The 13,527-nt window shown below is 38.2% G+C and overlaps 1 long non-coding RNA gene across 1 annotated transcript; it reads left to right on the top strand.

Annotated features, from left to right (window-relative positions):
- The first annotated feature begins 932 nt into the window (after positions 1 to 932).
- LOC137096250 (uncharacterized) lies at positions 933 to 12,877 on the top strand. The gene is made up of 3 exons (XR_010909376.1): positions 933 to 1,041; positions 8,257 to 8,598; positions 12,542 to 12,877. It is a non-coding gene; the product is annotated as an uncharacterized lncRNA (long non-coding RNA).
- The last annotated feature ends 650 nt before the right edge of the window (positions 12,878 to 13,527 follow it).

Genomic DNA, 13,527 nt, shown 5'->3' with positions numbered 1-13,527 from the left:
ACTTTGGTTGTGCTTTTCCTGTATGGCAGGGGGTTGGACTATATAGCCCATGCAGTCTCTTCCAACTCTATGATTATATACATTGACCATATAATACAGATTCAAACTGCATTACATAGCATTGTACATCCGGACACAACTGATACGTAGACCTCAGGCCCACAAAGAGGGGGTCTCTGGACCGAGTGACATTCCCAAAGAGTGAATGTTGTTTACCAGTTGCAGCAAGCAATCTATGAAGCATTGCCAATTGTAGCAAACTGTTGCTCTCCTGGGTGAACTGGATATTAAGATTCAACAGTTTCTTCCTGACTAGAGCTGAGTCCTCCAAAGCTAGAGAATCTGAACCCTGGCCTCCCACGTTGAGCTGAACCATGAAAATTGAAGGCCTAGGGCCAGACCTTAGCATCTGGCAACATTACATGGGTGTATCATGAGACAACAATAACAATGCCTTTATAGTAGCACTAAAATTCAAGAATTGTGACCGAGAGAGAGAGAAAATGGCCAAACAAAAGGCTCAGGGCAGTACAATGGCAAAAAATTGTTCTCTGCAGGTTTAGTCATAAGACAAGTTGCAACTACTTCAGCTGTTTGCCATGATAAACATCCATCAGAATATAACTAGGACTCTGGAGAGGATCCCATACATTCTTCTTCAAAGGGACTAAACAAAACACTATCCCATTGCTTGTGTTTAGACTGCAATAAAGGATGGCTCCTCCAGTCAGCATTGAAGAGGTCCTCCAGGTTGAATCAATACAGTGCTATAGATGAGAACTTCTGGTCAATTCATCTAGTTTGCTTTTTGGTTCCAGCTTAAAATGGGATGTGGTCTTTAGGGTGACACATGATGTGTTCTTTGTCAGAGCAAAGAGATAAAGGATAGGAGGGTGGAGGACTGTTCCTGAGCGGCACTGCATTTCTGAAGCTGCAGCCTCAACTGAGAGCTCCTCTTGCAAAGACATAAAGCTTGGACTGCTGAGCAAAGAGCTGAGTGGCCTTTCAGCATGTGGCTCTCTCTCGGCATCGCCTTCCTTGGTGAGTAGCACAGGTTGAAATGGAGTGGGACCAGTGGTGGTGTAATGACAGGGTGGAAAGAGGAGACACGTATTTCCCTCCTTGCATTCTCAGGAACTTTCTCATGGGACTAACTGAATCTCCTTCTTTTCTTAATCTTCCTTGTCTCTCTAAGCCTGGATCTACACTGACATATAATGCAGTTTTTGAATTAATGTTATTATATAGTGAATTTTTTTCTATGTTTCTATGTTTAAATATTTTAGCTATTTTTATATTGTTATGGGCATCGAATTGTGCCATGCTGTAAATTGCCATGAGTCGCCCCCGGGCTGAGAATGGCGGTATAGAAATATAGTAAATAAATAAATAAATAAAATCTAAACCACCTGCTCTTTACTGGATTATATGAACCTTGACTTCCATATAATCCAACTAAAACAAAAAATTGGGATGCAGAGACTGGATTATATGACAGTGTAGAAAGGGCGTAAAATGGTGTTTTCTGACTGGCCAGAACGGACGCCCTGAAGGTGATTTTCCTAAGAATACTACTAATAAAAAATGACATAGTATGATGATAATTCTGACCATTTGGATTAGAGATCCTTATTCAAAAAGGGTTTCTTTTGTATATAAAAATAATTTTATTATGATATATTTTCCAAAAAAAGAAGAATAAAGATTTCCTTATGACGTGATTTAATGTGAAGCATTGGTCTATGGTGCTATATCCATTTTGAGAAACCAGCTTGTTCTTCATATATGAATTGTTTTTCTTGTAGCCAGTCTGCAGTTTATATCGCAGGTGTTGAGCATATAGCTTTGAGGCGATGTTAAGTAGGCTGATTGGGCAATAGTTTTGTGGTTTGTTTCTCTCACCTTTCTTATAGATTGGAACTATAATGCTCATTTTCCACCCACGTGGCATTAGTTCTGTGGTGTTTCTGTTGGTCAAGAGGTTAGCAGGGAAGGGCCTTAACCATTCAGCATTTTACTTGAAGAGTTCTGGAGGAAGCATATCTTCTCCAGGTGCTTTCTTGGGTTTCAAGGATCCAATTAAAGATTTTACTTCTTTGCTAGAGGCTGCTTCCCACTCAGATAAAGTAGAGAAGTCATTGTTTTTGTCTGGCCCTGCGATTTCCAATGTACTTGTCTTGGGGCAAAAGATGCTGAAGAAGTGCTGAATCCATGTAGATGGAGCGATTGAGGCTTTGGATGTGTATCTTATTCCTTGTGTTCCTCTGGTGACAGGTTCCCAAAATTGATCTTCCTTCCATTCTGTGAGTGCTTGGTCCAATTCCTGCCACTTGGATTTTGTGTGTTTGTTTTTCTTATCTTTGAGTAGACTTTTATATTTTGTCCTACATTTGGTTATATTTTCCATATTTTTTCCAGACAGATTTTATATGAGATTTCCTTATTTTATTTGCCTGATGTCTTTTGGCTGCCCTGCACTCAGTCTCAAATCAACCATTTATTGTGGATTGAAAGTTTTTATATGTAGAAGTTGTTATGCATGGTCTAAGCTTGTTTACAGTTTGTTGGTAGATATCTAGATGGTTTGCTGACTTGTTGCAAAGTTGTTGACGTATGCTCATCAAAAAGTTGCTGCGTAATTTCTCTTTGATAGTACTACTTAGACCAATTGACTACTTCAGCCTCCTGTCTCCCAACAATTCTCCTGTTAAATTTTCTGTTCTGCTTAATTCTTCCTGTTCAAGAAGTGGATCTAAGGACATTACTAATGAGAAATGGTCACTTTCTGTGCATTCCAGAGCATCCTAGGTAATTACTTGAGGGAACCATGTGATACCATTATGTGATTGATGACACTGCTGCCTCGTTTGCTCAGATATGCATAATAACCTCTGGATATGTTCTTTGGATTCCCATGCAAAGTATATAAGTTGTTCAGTTATATAAATTCTAAAAGGTTTATACCCTGCAGATTATATGTTTTGTCCATAGAGGTATGAAATTTTTAAAAAAATCAAACAAATCTAAATCTGTGCGTTGCAAGAGGCCTTCTGAGGCATCTCCAATCCGGGTGTTGAAGGCCACACATAGAAAGATCAATGCCTTGGGATCGTTCAAGTTTATCTGTTCAAGCAAAAACGGTAGGTCTTTCCATATTTTGGGAGTCACCATTGGTCCATTGGTAGCGGAAAATAAATGTTTATACAGAAAAAAAAATCTTCTCTGTATCTGTATTGATTTGCACTGGAAAAGGGTAATTATTTTGCAGGCCAAAGTCCACTACTTGGGGTTCTCCAGTTATTTCTATTGAGATAGAGGACACCAAATCACCACTTCCTCTGCCGTTTTAAATTTCTTTGGTTGAGTAAATGCTTTAATGCCATGTAGGAATGCTGAATTGAGTTCCTTTGTCCAGGTCTCTTGTAGGCAGATTATGTCAAATTTCTGAAGAGTACCAAAGAATTCCCTATCTGCCTCTTTGTTTTCCCAGCTGGTGGAATTTTAGGAGGTTATTTCCAGCCCTGTTTGCTTTTTATCTAGTCAACTGAAGGATGATTGGAAATAATAAAGACAAAAATGTGGGGAAAACACAGAGTAGGTAAAGAAGGGAAAAAGAGAGAATGGTCTAAGGTACAACGGGGAGGGTATAAAAAAGAGGGAAGAATAGAGGGAGGGGGGTAAAATATGTATTTTCAATCATCTCCATTGTGTTTTATCAATTGTCCTCTTAGTTTGTTTCTCTGAACATGCTCCTCCTCCAAGGTCCTTGTTGATGTGGTACAATTTTTCTGTAAGTGATTTATACTAAATCATGATGTTCCCTTTTTTCTTTGATATGTATTCTTTGAACAAAGTCCATTCCGTTGTTCTCATTTGTTTGCCTTGGTCTTTGTTGCTGAATAGGTGAGTTTGTCCATATTCAACAATATGTAATATTTGGAGGGGATTTTGAATTATAAAAAGATTGTGGATAGAATGAAAACGGAATGGCAAGAAATTTGGGGATTTAATGAAAGGGAAATATCAAAAGGAGTGCTATGGGATACAATGAAAGCGGTGGTGAGAGAGATGTATAAAAATACAATACATCTTTAAAAAGGCAAGAAGAAAAGAAAGGGAACTTAGAAAAAGAGACAGAGGAGTTGGAAAAAGAATAAGCAATAAAGAGAGATATACAAATTTATGTAAGGTTGATAGCTAAAAAAGAGAAATTGGATAAAATGTAAATAGACAAAGTACAAGAAAATTTAATATATTTATGGAGGGAATTTTTTAAATTTAGTAATAGGAATTCAAAGATGTTACTGTAGTCCACACAAAGGAAAAAAGAAAATGGAAAGTATAATAAATATGATAAAAGATAAAATGGGTAAAATATATATATCTATGAAGAAATGGAAGGTCTTTGAAGAGTTTTGGTTAGTGGGCACAGCTCACTTTAGGCACTGAAAGCAGACAATAGGATTGTTATGAAAATTGGAAATGGCTATATGACTTGTGATTATGTGATTTGTTCTATGTGATTATGTAATTTTAATTAATATCACTGTTTAATTGTTATGTAATAGGATTTTATATTGTTCGCTTATATTGTTGTTATTGATACTGTTGGCATTGAATTGTTGCCTGTGTTAGCCGCCCTGAGTCCCCCCTCGGGGGTGAGAAGGGTGGGGTAGAAATGGTGTAAATAAATAAATAAATAAAATTTATAATGAACTATACCAAACAAAAACCAGATCCACAGAAGCAATTAGGAAACAGGAGGAGGAAAATTGGAAAAGAAGGCTGATGGTGAAAGATAAAGAACTATTGGAACAACCTATGAAGAAGACAGAAATAGAGGATGTTATTAAGAATTTAAAAGCTGGGAAAGCTCCAGGTCTGGACGGACTGGAAACAGAATATAATAAAGTATTGATTCCAAAATTATTAGAATTCTATAATGGAAAAATGAAAGGAGAGAAGATACCTGAATCATGGAGGAAGTAATTAATAATACTAATACCAAAACCTGACAAAGATTTAACAGACTCAGAGTCATATAGGCCCATATCATTAGTTAATCAGGACACAAAGAATCTATCTGCTATAATAGCCAATAGACTGAACAAATGCATCCACAAGTATGTGTGTGTGTGTGTGTGTGTGTATAAAAGATCAGTGTGGATTTGTAAAAGGAAGAGAAATGTCAAATTTAATAGGGAGAGTATTAAATAAAATCTGTGTGGTTCAAGAGAGAAAGATAAAAAGCAGGTATATTATCATTAGATATATTTCAAACTTTTGATTGTATGGAATTGTGGACAATAAGGGAGATTATGAACAAATTTGAAATGGGAAGTAGAATAAAAAGATTATTAAGCAATACTATTCAAGAAATTCAGCGGTAGTAATGATTAATGACAGGGAAAGAAATAAAACTGACAAGGGAAACAAAACAAGGTTGCCTTCTATCACCAATTTTGTTTGCCATGGTGATAGAATTATTTGCAAATGGCAATAGGAATTATAAGAACTTAGAAGGGATAGGAATAAAGGAAAAGCAGAAGGTGAGATTATATGCCGATGATACATTGTTATTTATTGGAAATATGTTAGGTAAATTGATTGAATAAAGGATCAGTTAGAGATATTTGAGGAAACAACGGGTTTACAAATAAAATGGAATAAAATGATGTTATTTAATTATACAAAAGAAGAAGAAAAAGACTTTATAGAACAGAGTATTATGGGAATTACAATGAAGAACAAATGAAAATACCTGTGAGTAATTACAACATCAGACTTAAAAGAAATGAAAGAGGTAAATGTAGTAGCACTGAGGAAAGTAGTTAAAAAAATTAATAGAGTATGAAAATATACATTTATCTGGGTTTGGAAAGATAGCATTAGTAAAAATGAAGATACTTCTGAGAATAAATTTCATATTTAGAATGCTGCCACCAGATTACAGAAGAAGAGCTAAATAGATGGCAACAAATGATAAATAAATATTGTAATGGTAGTGAAAGAAATAGATTAAACAAACAGTTATGGTACAGATTGCAAAAAGAAGGAGGATTAGCACTTAAAAATATTATGAAGCAAAGAGACTGAGACTGGTTACAGAAGGAATGATAAAAAGGAGGGTGTAGAATGGCTAAAATGGATTTGGAAAAAGTGAGTGGAGGAAGAAATCTGGAATTTCTTTTAACGAGTTCACGAGAAAATAAATTTGGGAAATGAGTAACCCAATGTTGAGTAATGTATTAAAAGTATGGAAGAAATACAGGATACAATTAGAGCAATGGTTAAAAATGGATAAAAATAATAAACATGGAAGTAAGCTTAATCAATTTTAATAAATAATACAAAATGGAAGGGATATAGAGGAAGATAAAAATAGGAAAGAAATAACTAGTAAAGTATATAAGATAATAATTGAAATAAATGAAGGAAAAATAAAGAATGACATCCTGAAGGTGATCTGGGAAGAAGATTTAGGGATGAAAAGAAATGAAATGGAGAGGTTACAATTATGTAGACAAAGACATCTGAAAAAATTATTCCTAATAAAAATGTTCTGGTTTGAATTGTATTTTCGTATCAAGAATTTTCTGAATTTCTTCCTGGGTGGCTTTCCAGGACACCTTTGCTCTGTCGCAAGACCACCACATGTGGTAAAATGTCTCCTCTTGTTTTACACATTTCCGGCATTTATTATTCACATGTTTGTAGTATTTTGATAATGTTTGTAGTGTTGTGTACCACTGGTACAGCATTTTATACCAATTTTTGGTTCCAGATCTTCTCCCATTTTTCCAATACTATTTTTCTGTCAATATTTTTTCCCATTTTACCATACATTCGTTGACTTGTTCAGTCTCTGCATTCAATTCCAGAAGTTTCTTATATAAAGTTTAGTAATTATCTTTTTTCAGTTGATATTAGTCTACAAAATGTACTGTTTTGTCTTTGTTATAATACTCTCTCCATTGTTGGTGCTGAAACCAGGATATTGTCTTATATTGTGGATTTAATTCTTGTTGAGTCTTCGAGAAAGGTTTCTTAAACACTTTGCCTAATTTTTTTACAATTGAATACCACTCCAGAATCCCTTTGGTACAAAACTTGATATCATTTTCACAGAAAATACTTTGTGAAAACCCTCTGAAAATGTGGAAATAATTTCTCGTAAAAGTATCACCAAGCAGGAAAAGTAACTGAGACTTGCCTCAAATTACTTATGATCTTATTATCCTCAAGAATGGTTTGAAATCCTGTTTTGGAATTAGTGCATTGTAAATTATGATCAGGGAGTGAGGAGGAATGTGTTGAGTCTAAGAGGAAATTGGGACTGGCTGGAAGTTTGAGTAAAGGTGTTTGAAAAGTTAGTTGCTGACTGTTGGGAAAATGAGTCTGGCAATAGATAAGGGGAGAATCCATCTGTCCTGCCCAGACCTTTAAGGGGACTCCTGAGCTTGTGCAGAGTTTGTCTGGAGTGCTGGTTTGAGCCCGTGCCAGTTAATTTTGGTACCGAAACCCAGGAGAGTGGTGCAGGAGGAGCTAAATGGATCTTTGGGGTTTGTGCCGGCCTACTTTGAGGGGCAGGCCAAGAGGAGACTGCCCAGAGTGAGCAGTCGGACCCCCAAAACAACCATCCACCGCCAGGACACCCCGGGGCACATAGGCTGCTTGGATCACTACAAACACTCAAGAGAAACCTCCAGATGGAAGAAGAAGAGGGAGTGAGTATGAGAGATTTTGTGTTTCTGTGATGTGGAAGGTGGATCTGGTAATGCTGGCTGCAGAGTTTGGCTAAAAAAGAACCTTTGGGAGATGGAGAGATGCTCTGGAAAGCCACTTCTCCTCCTCCAGAAGAAGAGAAGATAGATAAGTACACACAGGTGTTTTGTGACTTTTGACTTTAATTCAGACTTAGAAGTAGCGCTTGGGGAGGAAACAGAAATTTTTGCATATATTATATTTGCTGCATTAGCAAATAATTAAATGAAATGTATTTGTTTTTCTCCCATTTTATGTCTGTTATTCCCAATTAAAAATACTCTGGTTTCACCTGGAGTCTTTTCTTCAGTATTTTCTGTGTTATCTCATATACATTCTTCCAATATTTGTTTGCTTTTCTACAAGACCATCACATGTGACAAAATGTGCCTGTCTGTGTTCCTGCCTTTTCAAAAGGATAGCCCAGGAAAGAAATTGTTCTGATGCCATCTGCTAAAGCATTTCTTGCCATTCTGTTTCCTCTATGTGTAGTAATGAGCTCAAGTATTGCAGAGTCAGACCACATGGAGATCAGGCTGGAGGGAGGTCCAAATCTCTGCAGTGGAAGGATTGAAGTCTTCCTTTCTGGTCAGTGGACATCGGTTTGTGACAACAATTGGGGCATTGAGGAGGCCATGGTTGTCTGCCGCCAGCTGGGCTGTGGATCTGCAGTCTCTGCCACACATGAAGCACAGTTTGGAAATGGATGGGTTCCCATTGGTCTGGATGACGTCAGATGTGGAGGGATGGAATCTGCCCTCAGTGAGTGCCCAGCAAGTCCATGGGGGGAACATGACTGCAGCCATGAAGAAACCGCTGGGGTTATATGTTCAGGTGGGTTGATTGACTTCATCAGCTTCACATGCTCCAGATCCCCTCTGGGAGATATATATACATATGTTCCTTAGGTTCACTTAATCTCTTGAGTCTCTATATCAGAAAAAAGGTAGGGAAAAAAATAAAAACTATTTTGACCTACTCTTCTGATGGAAGGGGACAAAGATAGAAGAGTCTCATAATCTTTAGCCAAAAGGGGGAAACATGAAGAGCTGCAGTTCTACCCAAGCTCCTGCCCAAACTCTCTCTTTGTGATGGCAGAGGAAGACTTGGGGTCACCTTCTTCACAATGCCTCATTTTGAGGAAGTGAACCTCCTAAAGGTAGTATTGTAGGTGGAGATGATGGACACAGTGGGGAAGTAGACAGATTCTTCTGCTTCAGAGAGTGAAGAGTTACAAAAGAACAATAATAATATAATAACAAAACTTTATTTATATTCCACCCTATCTTCCCAGAGGGACTCAGGGAACAATCCAAACATAAAACACAACAATAACACAACAACAATAACCCATAATAATGAAACACAATAACACAACAACAATAACCCATAATAACAAAAATTGACATCCCAACATATAAAAACAAATTATACCTTAATGACTAAAATGAAATAAAAAACGCAACCTGTTATATCAAACATAACACAATAACTCCTTTAGTTGTGCTCCCACTCATCCGAACACAACAATGGCGGGTGGTATGCTCCCTGTATAGCACTCCAGTGAGTAATCTGGCTGCCGCCCGTCGGACTAGTTGGAGTTTCGGAACAGTCTTCAAAGGAAACCCCACGTAGAGTGCGTTTCAGTAATATATTGTATTAGCTAAGCAACTTACAGAAACAAGACACAGACTACTAAAATCATCAATAAATAGGTCTTAGAGAAGACCTGCACAAGCTGCACCCCCCCCCCCCCGCCAGAAAATCTAGCTAGTTTGTTCAATGGCTAAGAATTCTAGGCGTTGGAGGCCAAAATGGTTGCAGGGCTGCAGGTTGTACAGGTCCTCAGAGTAATAAATTGGTCTTACACATCAAGGGAGTAAACTGCAGGTATCACATTTTGTCCTTACCCTGGACCAGTATAACTCACTGGAAAATATGGCAGTATTTGGTGAGAAATTGCAGAGTAGAGGAGGAAGAGGGAGGCGACATTACAGAGAAATTGTGTCAATCAAGAGAGCCATGGCTCAGAGTTTACAAGATGCCCTCAGGGCAGCTGATCACTATGGATCTTAAACTCTTTCAGCAGCAGCAACAAAACAACCACCAGGTCTTCATCACTCTCTTTTTTCCCAAATAATGTTTCTTAAAAATTTAATAGGAAAGGGGCGTATGGGGGGACAAGGGAAGGAAAATGAAAATATTGGGGATAATAGATTAATTATTGGTTAGTAGCATCTTTACAAATGTCTAGTATATTGCAGGGAGAAAACAACGTTGTTGAGGAATGCAGGGTTCTTTTACAATATTATCATTGTTACAACAAGTCTTCATCTCTATTTCTTTAACACATATTACATAATATATTGAGGATTCTAACCATTTTAATTTTAAGTCCATTGGTTGTATCTGTTGTGTTTCAAGCAGAATTCAGTCTAGTCTGACAAAAACACAATAACTTTGCACAGTTGCAAAGGGAAAAACAGAAAACTTTACTCTTTTTAGCAGAGTCATAAACTTGCAGTGTTACATCAAATACAAATCTTATGGTGTAAGTAACTTACACAGTCCTTGCAAGCATTGCAAAGCCCAAAAAGCATGACATCGTCTTCTGCCAAAGGAGTGAGAACCAAAAGTGAAAGCGAAACCAAAAGCAGAAGCGGAAGCCATATCCCACCCGCTGTTGTCCAAGCTTACTTGCTTACTTGTGTTGGTCTTCATTATACCTTTATTGTATCTTCTTCTGTCTTCCCACACTATCTCCTGGCCTTCATATATTCTTTTCCAATTCTTCTTCAATGGAAATTAAACTGAATTTTCAAACAGATTATTTCACATTTAAACCTTTCTTGAATTATTTATTATTAATATCTACAAAGACAGTTCTACAATTGTAATTTAGATCGTGTTTTATCATTTTCTCATGATCATGCTGCCTCTTTTTCTGTATTTACATCAAATATACTTTCCATCCATAACTCTTGGGGTCATCTATAACTCTTGACCCCAGATCTTCATCTCAAACTAAATATATTTTTTCCAATAAGCAAATTCATTCTTTCTATATTGTGGTTGGGCTTTCATGGACCTATGCCTGGCTTAGAGACTTCAAAGCCCTGCATCCCACAACTTCGATCGCTCTAAATGACAGTTCCCTTGAAGAAAGAATGCCCACTTCTCCATTCTCCTGGCACACATTACCTTTTCAAAAGGCTAGAGGTGGTCAACGACAAAAGTGATCATGTTTCTACAATGTTGGATGGTTTTCAAGCAGGGGCAGCGAACCTGGCATGCTCTTCTTCAGTCCTTCCCTCAGCAAAGACTGCGGTAGATGGTTACTCTTTCAAGGGACTCTCCCCTTAAAGGAAAAGTGTTCCCAGTGAGAGCTTTCCATCTCCCAGCTGTTTGCCCATCGTCCAATCATGGTGGAGGGCGGCAGGGAAGCTGGGGTGGGAAGTTTGAACTCTGCAACTTTGAATTTACTATAAATATGACTGTATTGGTGTATTCTCCTCATGCTCTGCTGGCGAATGATTGCAGCTCTGCATCCTTTTCAGCTGAATCGCTAATAAACCTCGATGGCTTTTCTTCAACTTGGTGAGACCTTTCATTGGGAAGATCAGGGAAAAATATTGGGTACTTCTCTGTCTCGCCAGGGAAAAAGAACTCTTTGATGAGTCTAATTGGTCTCTGCCTCCTGGCAAAGACCTTTAAATACCAGCTCTAGATCAGGGTTGAATGGAGTCTGGGGTTTTTGCTATTGGTAGTAGTATTAGTAGTATTAGTATTGTTATTACAAAGGCTGGGCGGGCATCTGTTGGAGTGCTTTGATTATGTTTTTTTCCTGCATGACAGAAAGGGTTAAACTGGACGGCCCCTGGGATCTTTCACAGAAATACTGATAATTTTATGTTGGTTAAAATTGTTCTTCATTTGGAATGTTGTATTTTTTCTTTCTTTCCTTTTCTTTTGCACTGTGTGAATTAGTTCACACACTCTCCATCCGTTACAGGCTTGGCCCATGGTTAATATATATTATACTCAGGATGGCTTACATATGGAATAAAATGCCCACAAGACACAAATACAACCAAACCAAACATAATTAAAATAAGAACACAATAAAATAAACAATAAAACAAGAACACAATTAAAACAAAACATATCAATATAAAGCAGCAACATTGGAAACCAATCAAAATCATGCTCAGCAAAGTAATACAATGGGTGTGACCAGGCTATAGAAAGGCCGGGCATGCAATATAGTACAAGTAGCATACCAAATATACTATAACATAGAAACATTTCTAGAAAACGTTTGATTCTAAAAGAGCTCCATAGCTGAAAAAGGGCGGGGTACAAATATTTGAAATAAATAAAAGTTTGAGAACCCCTGGGATGGAGAAAGGAGGAAGAAAGCGGATACTGGATTGACATGAAACAGAGTTTGTGCAAGGATTTTCTTTGTCATGAGCATTGTTAGCTTTGTTAAATGAAGCCACCATGCCATAGGAATTATGGCAGATATTTAAAGAAAACAATATTGGCTGAGCTAGAGGAGCCTTTGCCTGAGTCGGCCAGATAGTTCGCCTTTGTTCTTGCTCTTGTCCATGGTTATTCAGGTTTTGAAATGGTAGTGTTTGTGTATGCCTGCAAATCGCATGTAGATCAATGGCAACCCCATGAGTTTCCTAGGGCTTTGTTATGCAAGAAATAGAGAAGGCAAAAAGCCGCCTACTCTGTCTGTTTATCCTTTCTCTCACATGCTTTACATTAGGGCAGCTCTTGGGCTCTGATCCCATGCACCAAACAGAGATCCGACTGGTGGAAGGCCTAAATAATTGCAGCGGAAGAGTAGAATTGCTCCATCATGGTGAATGGGGCATGATTTGTGGAGATGGATGGGGCGTTGAGGAAGCCACAGTGGTGTGCCAAGAGATGGGATGTGGAAGTGCCAGTATGGATCAAAGCAGAACATGGAATGGAAGTGGAACCGGACCCATTTGGTTGGATGACGTCCATTGCAGAGGGACAGAATCTTCTCTGCATCAGTGCTTGGCAAGTCCTTTGGGGAGATATGACTGTGATAGTGGAAGGACGGCTTCTGTTGTGTGTTCGGGTAAGTTCATCAACCATGATTAGCTTGAATGCATTTTTTTCCAGTAACTGAGGTTTCCAACTGGCCCCTTCCAGATGCTGTTGACCTGAAGCTGTGTTCCAAAGAGAAGAAATTAGGGAAAGAATCCAGGAAAGAAGTGTGCCATAGTGGTTTGAGTCTTTGGCTAGGACTCTGGGAGACCTGGATCCCAGCCATGGTGGGACATTTAATAAACTCATTGGATTATTTTAAAATTTGTGTCCATTTATTCATCCTCCCAGGAGAGAAGGGATAATGGATTCATATGGGTTTTGGTATTTCAGCTTCAGTTAATACAATGGGCACCAGCCAGCTGAACAGATATGAGCAAATATTCCCATAAATAAATCAGGTCATAACAAGGAAACACTCAGATGCTCTTTTGAAAGCCACCAATGTATGTCCCAGGTGTCTTCCCAGGGCTTCATGAGGGGATTGTGTCAACTAAGGTGTCGTCATCCCCTGAGGTGTGTGTATGCAACATCCCAGGGGGGTTAATGGAAATAACTCTGAAACTAGGGATGATGTCCACGTGGGCTCTCTAATTACTCTCCATGGGGCTGAGGACTATACGTTTTATCATTTTGGGGTCTGCTTTTCAACAGCAAGATGACCATCTTTCTAGA

Source organism: Anolis sagrei, chromosome 2 (assembly GCF_037176765.1).
Source record: "Anolis sagrei isolate rAnoSag1 chromosome 2, rAnoSag1.mat, whole genome shotgun sequence".
NCBI lineage: Eukaryota > Metazoa > Chordata > Lepidosauria > Squamata > Dactyloidae > Anolis > Anolis sagrei.
The sequence above is the reverse complement of the archived record's forward strand: the minus strand, read 5'-3'. Positions and strand labels throughout refer to the sequence as shown.